Below are 12070 nucleotides of genomic sequence, written 5' to 3' on the forward strand. Positions count from 1 at the left end.
ATATCCAAGATTAATGCTGAAAAATGCTATTGTTTAAATAATTGTCCTGGGTTGTAAGATAAGCTTGTATTCCATTTGCCATCTGTCGAAGGCGAACCGGTTGGACAGGTTTTTTGTTATCTCTCTCAGAGACAATGGTTTGTTTATACACCTTTGACTGATTCAATGAAGGGCTGAAAAAATGTAACACCGTGAGGGGTCCCACCCAGAGGGGGGAAGCAGCTCTCTCTCTCTTCGCGGGATTCCGAGAGAAGCAGCTCTCCCTCTTCTTCGCGGGACTCCGAGAGAAGCAGCTCTCTCCCTCTTCTTCGCGGGACTCCGAGAGAAGCAGCTCTCTCTCTCTCTTCGCGGGATTCCGAGAGAAGCAGCTCTCCCTCTTCTTCGCGGGACTCCGAGAGAAGCAGCTCTCTCTCTCTCTTTGCGGGATTCCCAGAAAAGCAGCTCTCGCTCTCTCTCTCTCTTCGGCGGCACTCGCAGCGAAGCAGCCGGCGCGCGCAGAGGCGACGGCAGCGGAGCTCAGAGGCAACCCCGGCGCAGAGGAAGACCGGCCCCCACTGCCACCAGATCTTCAGAGGAAAATTATACCCTTCTAAAGATCACCACTTCAGCTGCAACTCATCAACTATTGCAAGGGAAAGCAATTGTCCCAGCAAACCTGATACTGGCATTCCTCAGGTTCTAGACTTTTTCTTTCACTGGTTTTGTTTGTACCGATTGCATTTGCCTTTTTAAATTGTTGTCTAGTTTTCTCCTAGTAAAGAATTGTTACTCCCACTCCCATATCTTTGCCTGAGAGCCTTTTAATTTAAAGATCCTCGTAATTCAGAGGGAGGGGGGTTTGCCGTTCTCCATTGCACAGGAGGCTTTGCCCTCTTTCACAGACTCCTGTCTTGTCTAACCAAGACAGAATTTGGCGCATCAACGTGAGGCCCGAGGGCATTGAGAGGGAAAAAGGATTAACAGTTCTTAAGTAATTTGGTTTTGTTGTGTGTAAAAACATCTTCAGCATCACCATGTGGTCTAGTTTACCTTGGTTTGGGTGGCATGTGATCGTAGCTATACTTTTCCCATTTGCAGACCCTTATCTAAAAATGGGTCCTATGACTAAGGCTACGGTGTCTGTTATCAAGTTTGGCTTCTGGGTTAATTGGGTGAGGAATTCATGGATCTTTAATTTCCTCTGGAAGGCAGGTACATGGATTCATAGCTATCACACGTTAACTGTATGTTTTTGGGGTTACTTTAATAACGGTACCTACTGCGAGGAAATAGCACCTGGGCAAACTTTCTCTCAACCTTTGAACCATCTTTTTGGGTCTGTTCCACCAGTTCTCAAAGGGTTAAGATCCTTTATAAGTGCTAATGATACCATACAATGGGTGGTGTTGCTGATAGTCCTGTTATATTTAGCATTCAGAGATAAGGGAAGATTAACCTGGATAACTACCCTCACACCTACACCACAGACTCGAGATGCTGCTGCTCCAGAGCCTGACCCTGCCCCACAGCCCACCTCAGAAATGAACCGCCCAGATTGGGTGAGGGTTCTGGTTAAGGAGATACGAGAGATGCTGAAGGAGTGCATTTCCCCAGCTGGTGAGAAACCGGCCCTTTGCCTTGAGGAGGGACAGTCTAATAGTACAGCTGTGGAACCCACTAATGTTACAACTGTCCAGGTTCCAGCTGAACCACAAGGGCAGTCACGGTCAGCAGCAGTGGCCCCGGTAGAAACAAGGAAGTCTAAGGTGAAAGCAGAGCACCCTGCAGATAGGGACAGGAATGGAGGAACCTCACAACCCACAGGGGAGCCAGAGATTGCTATCATCACCGAGTCCCTGACGTACGAAAGTCTTCGCAATCTGCATAAAGACATTGTGCGACGAGGGCGTGAGGCTTATGCTACCTGGCTACTCCGGGTTTGGGATCTTATGGGTACAGGCGTGCAGCTGGACGGTGGTGAGGCAAGGAACTTGGGACCCTTGACCCAGGACTCAGGTATAAATCAGGTTTTTGTAAGGGAACCAGGGTCCCTTTCTCTCTGGGAGCGGCTCTTAATGAGTGTCAGGGAGAGGTTTATCCACAGAGAGAGAATGCAAGAGCACCATCATAGAATGCGCTGGAAGACCCTCGAGGAAGGGATCCAACAGCTGAGAGAAGTGGCAGTATTGGAGGTACTCTTTGGGAGGGATGGACGACACAATAATGACCCTGACAAGGTCAGGTGTACGGGACAAATGCTGTGGAGTCTGGCAAATCTTGGGCCATCTCAATACGCCACCTTCATTGCAACGATCAATGCTGACACCCACCGGGAGACAATAGGTTCTGTTGCCAACAAACTTAGGAATTATGAGAGTATGATTAATGGCCCAATGCAGGCTCATATCTCAGCTGTGATTAAGGAGTTTAAAGAGGAGATGAGGGAGGAGATAAGGAAGGTTAATACAGCACCCGTGAGAGTCACAGGCCCCAGAATCAGCACCCAACAATCCCCAGCTAGAGAGAGAGGGTACACCCCAAGGGCTAATCTGTGGTTCTTCCTGCGTGACCATGGGGAAGACATGGGGAGGTGGGATGGGAAACCCACCTCTGTCCTGGCAGCACGGGTCCGTCAACTCAAGGAGGGAAACTCTAACCGGGGGAGTTCCACCAAAGTGAAGGTAGCCTCAACCTCCCGTGACCAAGCTTGTGGGTACGATCTGTCAGACCCCCTTGAAGGGACCTCTAGTATGTATGCCCAGGGAAGGAATGATAACCAGTGCTAGAGGGGCCCTGTCTCTAGCCAGGGAGAGGCACGGGAAAACCGGATCTTCTGGACAGTGTGGATCCGATGGCCTGGCACATCAGAGCCACAAAAATATGATGCTTTAGTTGATACTGGTGCACAGTGTACTCTGATACCATCGGGACATGTGGGGGCAGAGCCTGTTTCCATTGCTGGTGTGACAGGGGGATCACAACAATTGACTCTGGTGGAAGCTGAGGTGAGCCTGACTGGGAAGGAGTGGAAGAAACACCCTATAGTGACTGGCCCAGATGCTCCGTGTATCCTAGGCATAGACTTCCTCCGGAACGGATATTACAAAGACCCAAAGGGACTCAGGTGGGCTTTTGGAATAGCCGCTGTAGAGGCAGAAGACATTAAGCAATTGAACACCTTGCCTGGACTGTCAGAAAACCCCTCTGCAGTAGGACTCCTAAGGGTGGAAGAACAACGCGTGCCAATTGCGACCTCGACAGTGCACCGCCGGCAGTATCGGACGGATCGAGATGCCGTGATCCCCATCCACAAAATGATTCGGGAGCTGGAGAGCCAAGGGGTGGTCAGCAAAACCCACTCACCCTTCAACAGCCCCATCTGGCCTGTGTGCAAATCTGACAAAGAATGGAGATTGACTGTGGACTATCGTGGCTTAAATGAAGTGACTCCACCGCTGAGCGCTGCTGTGCCGGACATGCTGGAACTCCAGTACGAGCTGGAGTCCAAGGCAGCAAAGTGGTATGCCACCATTGATATTGCTAATGCGTTTTTCTCCATTCCTCTGGCAGCAGAATGCAGGCCTCAGTTTGCTTTCACCTGGAGGGGCGTGCAGTACACCTGGAACCGACTGCCCCAGGGGTGGAAACACAGCCCCACCATCTGCCATGGACTGATCCAGGCTGCACTAGAAAAGGGTGAGGCTCCAGAACACCTGCAATACATTGATGACATCATTGTGTGGGGGAGCACAGCGGCAGAAGTGTTTGAGAAAGGTGAGAGGATCATCCAGATACTACTAGAAGCTGGCTTTGCCATCAAGAAGAGCAAAGTCAAGGGACCTGCCCGAGAGATCCAGTTCCTGGGAGTGAAATGGCAAGATGGACGGCGCCAGATTCCAACTGAGGTCATCAACAAAACCACAGCTATGTCCCCACCAACCAGCAAAAAGGAAACACAAGCTTTCCTGGGTGCCATAGGTTTCTGGAGAATGCACATTCCTGAGTATAGCCAGATTGTGAGCCCTCTTTATCTGGTTACCCGAAAGAAGAATGATTTCCACTGGGGCCCTGAGCAGCAACAAGCCTTCACCCAGATCAAGCAGGAGATCGCTCATGCTGTAGCCCTTGGCCCAGTCAGAACGGGACCAGAGGTCAAGAATGTGCTCTACTCTGCAGCCGGGAACCATGGGTTGTCTTGGAGCCTTTGGCAGAAAGTGCCTGGGGAGACTCGAGGCCGACCACTGGGATTCTGGAGCCGAAGTTACAGAGGGTCTGAAGCCAACTACACTCCCACAGAGAAGGAAATCTTGGCTGCCTTTGAAGGAGTTCAAGCAGCCTCGGAAGTAATTGGCACAGAAACACAACTCCTCCTGGCACCCCGACTACCGGTGCTGGGGTGGATGTTTAAAGGAAAGGTTCCTACTACCCACCATGCCACTGACGCCACATGGAGCAAATGGATTGCCCTCATCACTCAACGCGCCCGTATTGGAAACCTGAATCGCCCTGGGATTTTGGAGATAATTACGAACTGGCCAGAAGGTGAAAACTTTGGTCTCACTGATGATGAGGAGCAAGTACAAGTGGCAAGGGCTGAAGAAGCTCCACCATACAACCAACTACCAGCAGAGGAGACCTGCTACGCTCTTTTCACTGACGGTTCCTGTCGCATCGTAGGGATGAACCGGAAGTGGAAAGCAGCCGTATGGAGCCCCACACGCCAAGTTGCACAAGCTACCGAAGGAGAAGGTGGATCGAGCCAACTCGCTGAACTCAAGGCCGTTCAGCTGGCTCTGGACATTGCTGAAAGGGAAAAGTGGCCAAAGCTCTACCTTTATACTGATTCATGGATGGTAGCCAATGCTCTGTGGGGCTGGCTGGGAAGGTGGAGGAAGGCCAACTGGCAACGTAGAGGAAAGCCAATCTGGGCTGCTGATATATGGAAAGACATTGCCTCTCGGGTGGAAAAGCTGACGGTGAAAGTCCGTCATGTAGATGCCCATGTCCCCAAAAGTCGGGCTAATGAGGAGCACCGGAACAACGAGCAGGTAGATCAGGCAGCAAAAATAGAGGTGTCAAAGATAGACTTAGATTGGCACCATAAGGGGGAGTTGTTCCTGGCTCGATGGGCTCATGATGCCTCAGGTCATCAGGGCAGAGATGCCACCTACAAGTGGGCACGAGACCGAGGGGTGGATCTAACCATGGACAGTGTTTCCCAGGTTATCCATGACTGTGAGACGTGTGCTGCCATCAAACAGGCCAAGAGAGTGAAGCCCCTATGGTATGGCGGGCGGTGGTCCAAGTACAAGTATGGGGAGGCCTGGCAGATTGACTACATCACACTGCCCCAGACACGCCAAGGCAAGCGCTACGTGCTGACCATGGTGGAAGCCACCACTGGATGGCTGGAGACTTTCCCTGTACCTCATGCCACTGCCCGGAACACCATCTTAGGCTTAGAAAAACAAGTCCTGTGGAGACACGGCACCCCTGAGAGAATTGAGTCTGACAACGGCACCCATTTCAAGAACAGCCTTATCAACACCTGGGCCAGAGAACATGGTATCGAATGGATATATCATATTCCCTATCATGCTCCAGCTGCCGGCAAAGTTGAACGGTGCAACGGACTCCTTAAGACTACCCTGAAGGCACTCGGTGGGGGAACATTTAGAAACTGGGAAATTAACCTGGCAAAAGCAACCTGGATGGTCAACACCCGGGGGTCTGTCAATCGAGCTGGCCCTGCTCAGTCAGAACCCTTACACGCAGTAGATGGAGATAAGGTCCCTGTAGTACATATGAAAGGTATTTTAGGGAAAACTGTTTGGATTAATCCCACCTCAGGCAAAGACCAACCCATTCGTGGGATTGTCTTTGCTCAAGGACCTGGTTACACTTGGTGGGTAATGCAGGAAGATGGGGAGACCCGCTGTGTACCACAGGGAAACTTGGTCTTAAGAGAGAACTGGGTGTAAGATTTCATGGTGTGCAGATGGAAATAGAATAAGGGGTGGATAATGTCCTGGGTTGTAAGATAAGCTTGTATTCCATTTGCCATCTGTCGAAGGCGAACCGGTTGGACAGGTTTTTTGTTATCTCTCTCAGAGACAATGGTTTGTTTATACACCTTTGACTGATTCAATGAAGGGCTGAAAAAATGTAACACCGTGAGGGGTCCCACCCAGAGGGGGGAAGCAGCTCTCTCTCTCTTCGCGGGATTCCGAGAGAAGCAGCTCTCCCTCTTCTTCGCGGGACTCCGAGAGAAGCAGCTCTCTCCCTCTTCTTCGCGGGACTCCGAGAGAAGCAGCTCTCTCTCTCTCTTCGCGGGATTCCGAGAGAAGCAGCTCTCTCTCTCTCTTCGCGGGATTCCCAGAAAAGCAGCTCTCGCTCTCTCTCTCTTCGGCGGCACTCGCAGCGAAGCAGCCGGCGCGCGCAGAGGCGACGGCAGCGGAGCTCAGAGGCAACCCCGGCGCAGAGGAAGACCGGCCCCCACTGCCACCAGATCTTCAGAGGAAAATTATACCCTTCTAAAGATCACCACTTCAGCTGCAACTCATCAACTATTGCAAGGGAAAGCAATTGTCCCAGCAAACCTGATACTGGCATTCCTCAGGTTCTAGACTTTTTCTTTCACTGGTTTTGTTTGTACCGATTGCATTTGCCTTTTTAAATTGTTGTCTAGTTTTCTCCTAGTAAAGAATTGTTACTCCCACTCCCATATCTTTGCCTGAGAGCCTTTTAATTTAAAGATCCTCGTAATTCAGAGGGAGGGGGGTTTGCCGTTCTCCATTGCACAGGAGGCTTTGCCCTCTTTCACAGACTCCTGTCTTGTCTAACCAAGACAATAATGAAAATATTGACCATTTAACATGACAGTACCTGTTATACTTCATCAAAGACAAGCAAGCATAATTAAGGTTACTGGAAGGAAACTTTTAAAACAACATATAAATGTTTTCATTTCTTGTTATCTGGTACTTTTCCTACAGCACTACATATCAGTTATAAATTGACTAATTAAGAATGATGCTTTCCTTCTACTAAAATGCTAGTGTTTACCTGCTGTGGATTTCTGTTCATTATGTGCACACAGGAAATCAATTGATTTGTAATTAAAAAAACCCACATTAATTCATAATTAAACTAATAGCAAACTCCTTTTTAGAATTACTTGCACAATTTATTTGAAAGAAAATTTGAAGCTCTGTAAATATAAAAAAATAGTATTACATTTCCTTCCATGTTTGGCCCTGAGTAATGCTGGCCCAGTTCTTGAAATCTGCCATATGCAGATGAACTGCTTTGCCTTAAGCAGTCTTCCATCTGTACTCCTCCCAGGATTAGTTCATAAGATATGCAAGCCTCCACCTTTTCCCTTCCAGTTGTTATTTTTAAATAATCAAATTCTTAGTTAATTTGAAAGTGTAACACTCTGAGGATGCACATAGCTTCAACTGATAGACATTAATTTAAATTTGTTTGGCCATAAAACTATGGTACTGTTTGTGTCAGTGTAAATCTCCCTTAGTTTACTCTCTACTCTATCAAGTGATTTGTATTTTACTTTGAGAAATGAAGGTTGGTTTGTGAACTAGTTAGCAAGCTTTCCCTTTGCACCCCGCCCCCACTTTTTTTGAGAAGAAAGAGGTCAGTAAACAGAAGATACTGTCACTTCATAAATTCAGATCATAAAGTAATTTCTAATAAGAAGTTCAAAAAAGGTTAGAAAACAAAAATCCGTTTTTGGAGTTTGGGCTATCATCTCATTAAGGGTAATATTGCAAGCCTCCAGTTTGAAAAAGGCACTGACTCAAATTTGTAATGATTTCACTTTCAAATTTCTTTTATCTCTGCTGCTGGTACATCAACATACAAGTGCTTCAGATAAATAGGCAAACTAATGAGCATTGCAGCTGATTACTAAAATATTGTAATACTTCCCAAGGCAAAATGACATATTTTTCAAAATTAAGAAAACAGAATATTTCTTCTTTACTGCTGTTATGTATGACCTCAGTCTAAGCCTCAAATCCCCATTTCCCAGTACAGTTGAAGCAAGCAGTGTTTAATTAATGAGGATTAATTTTGTTTTGGGAAAGGTTCTAATTTGTTTTGGTCAGTATGTTCACTGTGGCTGTAGAGATCTTAAAGTCTATCATGTGCTTTCAAAAATCTCAAGTTCCTTCTATTCTTCAGTAGTCCTTATGTGCAATTATTTTTTTATTGACCACACTTGTAATTTGAGAATTAGAATTACAAAAGTAATTTAAACATTATGCTTTAAAAGGAGAGAAAAATTTGTAACAATGCTCTAAAATTCTTTCCCAGGAGACATGGCACCATTTCTCAGCACAACTCTTGTAAAAGACAACTGTAAAAATACTCTAACAACATCTCTTTCAGTATTTATTTCTGCTGGAGGGGCTAATAGCCAGGATAGGACAAGGGAAGGGTATTACAAAAGGATCCTCAAATTGAAGGGCACAAACATCTTGAACTACGGGTTTTATTTTAAGCAGCCCTGAGAGAGAAGAAATCAAATGCAAAGAAGGAACAAGGATATTGAAAGACACCTTTGCCTCTCCTCTCCCTGTTCTGTGCTATGTGTCCAAACAACCGTACAGAAACTTCCCTGAAATTCAAAATAATTATCTTGCCATCTCCAGTGAAATGCAGCTGCTGGCTTTTTCCTAAGATTTAAATTCAGCAGCTCAAATTTCCTAGCAATTCTAATTCCAAGGATTTCCACAGAGTCAGATTTATCTTAGAAGTGCAAGTTCAGTAAAATTTGTGTTAATATCTATCAGTGTTTATGCAATATGGAACTTGGGCATGTGCTTAGGACCAGATGAAGATTTTTAAGAAATACTTTTTTACGGAAATGGAGCTGCAGGGACTGCAGCCATCTGACAATTTTTTATTTCATAATATCTCAATGAACCCCAGAAAATTCTTGATGTGACCTACAATATGAAACATCTGAGGTCCTCAACAGTGGAGAACAACTGGCAGCATGTCAATGGACTCATCACATAATTTAGGGACTTTTTTTTCTGGCTCTCTTTCATTCTGGTTTTGAAGACAGATTTCTTTACAAGGTACGTCATCCTCCAGGGAATAGCAATTTCCTTCTTCCTCTGCAACAAAACAAATGGAACTTTAGAACTGTTTATCTTTGATCAAAAATATATTACTTAACACATCAAATAAACAGCTTTAAAATTTGTAATTGAAATTATTGCTTCCTGTGGCAATTTTTAGTGTTTTTACATTAGCTGGACAACTGGTAACAAGATATCCTTGGCAATTGTTTTTTATTTTTGTAATGATCTTAGAAGGAACATTTTGAAATATGAGCTTTCTTTAAAGTAACTAGAAAAAGTACCATGCTGTCAGGAATAACACAACACTTCCTCACTAAATAATCATGGAAACTCAGGCAACAGCCACAACCTATACATATAGTGCATACAGAACACACATTGGACATTTCTGTGGTAACACATTCATCCTGGAAAACCAAAGCCATGATCAGAGTATTAAAAACAAAGCAATGAACCCACCAACACATCCCTGTGTCTCACCTGACCGACCAGAAACCCAAAAGCTTTTAGAAAACAATTTTGCAAGATTTGTAAAATCAAAGCACATCTTTTTATTAGACTCTTAAGACAACTTATCTATGTTTTTTTTGAGTTATAAATTGTCTGATTATGTATTTCACAATGCTTCGTGTTACTATAATACATCTTCATATTTCATTCTCCTTGTTGTGTAAGGTCTTAGTGAAAAACTTTTCTTTTCAGAGCTGTCACATTGTGTCATGGTTCTTTATTTTTGCTTGCCATTTCTTCACTTTGGTTTTCATTTTCTATAGGTGTCACTATCTGAAGTCTGATGTGGCATTATGACTCATCATATTCCTGGTTTACTGATCACAAGGTCGAAGCCAGCTCTCCCCTTTCCCTTCAATTCTATGCAAAAACCCTCTTTGATCTAATGCTTGTCCTTTCAGGTCTCAAAAAGAATAATTTTTGTCTTCATTTGGCTCTGAGGCAATTTAAATCTTGTGTCTTGGACTTCATTACTATTTAAAAAATTCACCTTTTTCTAGGCAGACTTATAAATTTGGATACCCAAACACACTGCAATTTATCAACACCTTAATATCTTTTTAAGAGGTGTTTGGTGCCAGAAATGAAAAAAAGGAGAGTGTGATTAAGATTTTCCCCAATAGCCAAAATGTTTTACTGACACTTGGATATTACCCAATATAGAAATTCTTTTCTTTCTTCATTTTAACTCTGCCCTGAAGCATTTTTGAGAAGTCCTAAGCTTACTCAGTGTGTAACTTTTTTTCCTCTGGTACCGTACTCTATACTCATAGATGCTCTTTGATATGACTCATGTTCTTTTTTACCTTAAAGGAAAGATTCCCAGTGTTTGGAGAGTAGTAACAACTATTTCCGAATGCCACCACTTCTTCCCTCTAAAATTCTGAATGTGATATCTACACAGTTCTCTAATGTTGCATTGCTAGGTAATACAGAGAAGTTAAAACACAGTCATTTACAGCTGCAAAATAACTTCATTTAAGCTAAAACTGGATTTCACTCTTGAGTTTTTGTCCATTCTCTTCTGTTATATACTATGGAGGTACTCTAGATAAACTGCAATCTAGACTGGTGTTTTTACTGTTTATCACATTCCTAGCTGAATTGATACACATCTAAAGTGTACTCTTGATCAAAGCTGAAAAATTACCACAATTATAAAAAGCAGTTTATGTTCTAGAACTCAGTATCATTCAGCTTCTTTAGGAAAATCAGACAATATCAAAAATCTTTGAAGGTGTTTGATTGTCTATTTAAAAAAAATCCTAAACATCCTTAAAATGAAGAATACGTATTTTATTTTACAGCATTTACTTGGAGGATGCAATTTTCTATAGATTTGATGGTAATACTACCTTGAGAGAAGCATCTATTTAGTACTTCTGAGGGTGATTCTGAATGGTATTCTCTCAAGGATGATCTAGTAGTGTACCCAAGAAGGTAAACACCATGGAGAAACAGTGCTTTAGGTGACTACCCAACTCCAGCAATATGATGATCATTTTTTTTCAACTTACAAACCTGCATTTTGTCTGTGGAATGACTGTTCAAAACAGCAGAGACATGAAAGGCTTGAGCAAGTTAGAGAGGAAATGTCCCATGCCCCTCCAGCAGGGACCAGAGTCTCTTCTGTTGGGAGCAAATACCCTCCTGCTCAAGAGAGAGTACAAACTACAAGGTAACCTGTGCCTTTTGCTGTGTGACCACAGAGAGGATGTGAGGAAGTGGGATGGAAAACCCACCTCATACATGGGTATGTGAGCTAAGAGGAGGAACAACCACCACTAGAAATTCAAGGACAAATGTTACTCCAGTTTCAAGTAAGCAAGTCCTCAGAACAGAAAGGCTGATGTTACTTCCAGTCCTGTTGAAGGGACCTCCAGTTCATATTTGAAAGAACTGAGCAACCATGACTAGAGAGGCCCAGCCTCCAGCCAAGTGGAGAAAAGGGACAATCACATCTGTCTGACTGTGTGGATCCAGTGGCCTGGAACATCAGATCCATGAGCGTGTAAATATTCAGCTCACCCCAGAGCCCAATGTACCTGACACCACCGAGATATATAGGGGCAGAATGTATCTCTGTTTCTGGGATGACAAGGGCAGCTGGACAGCTGACTATACTGGAAATTGAAGTGACCCTGATTGGGTCAATGTGAACGGCAAACACACAGAATTGTGACTGGCCCAGAGGCCCTGTGCTTCCTTGGCATGCATGATGTCATGGGTTTTTCAAGTACCCAGAAAGGCCATAGTCGGGCTTTTGGGAGAGCTGCTGTGTAGACACAGGAAATAAAACAGCTGAAGACCTTGCCTTGTCTCTCAGATAACCCTTGTTCTGTGGGACTGCTGATGGTCAGAGAACAAAAGGTATTGATTGCTGCTACAACAGTGCACCATCGACAATCATGCACAACCAGGAATCTGTGACTCTCATCCATGAGATGATTTGTGGCAAGTCAGGGGTGGTC

The 12070-nt window shown here is 44.7% G+C and overlaps 1 long non-coding RNA gene across 1 annotated transcript in view; it reads right to left on the minus strand.

The window, feature by feature from the left end:
• Positions 1-8378: 8378 nt before the first annotated feature.
• The window catches only part of LOC146763675 (uncharacterized), a 159088-nt gene continuing 155396 nt past the window's right edge, over positions 8379-12070 (minus strand). The window contains exon 3 of the long non-coding RNA XR_014951455.1: positions 8379-9122. This is a non-coding gene — a long non-coding RNA (uncharacterized LOC146763675). The remainder of the gene's footprint in view (positions 9123-12070) is intronic.

Source organism: Lonchura striata, chromosome Z (assembly GCF_050655825.1).
Source record: "Lonchura striata isolate lonStrDom1 chromosome Z, ASM5065582v1, whole genome shotgun sequence".
Classification (NCBI taxonomy): Eukaryota; Metazoa; Chordata; class Aves; order Passeriformes; family Estrildidae; genus Lonchura; species Lonchura striata.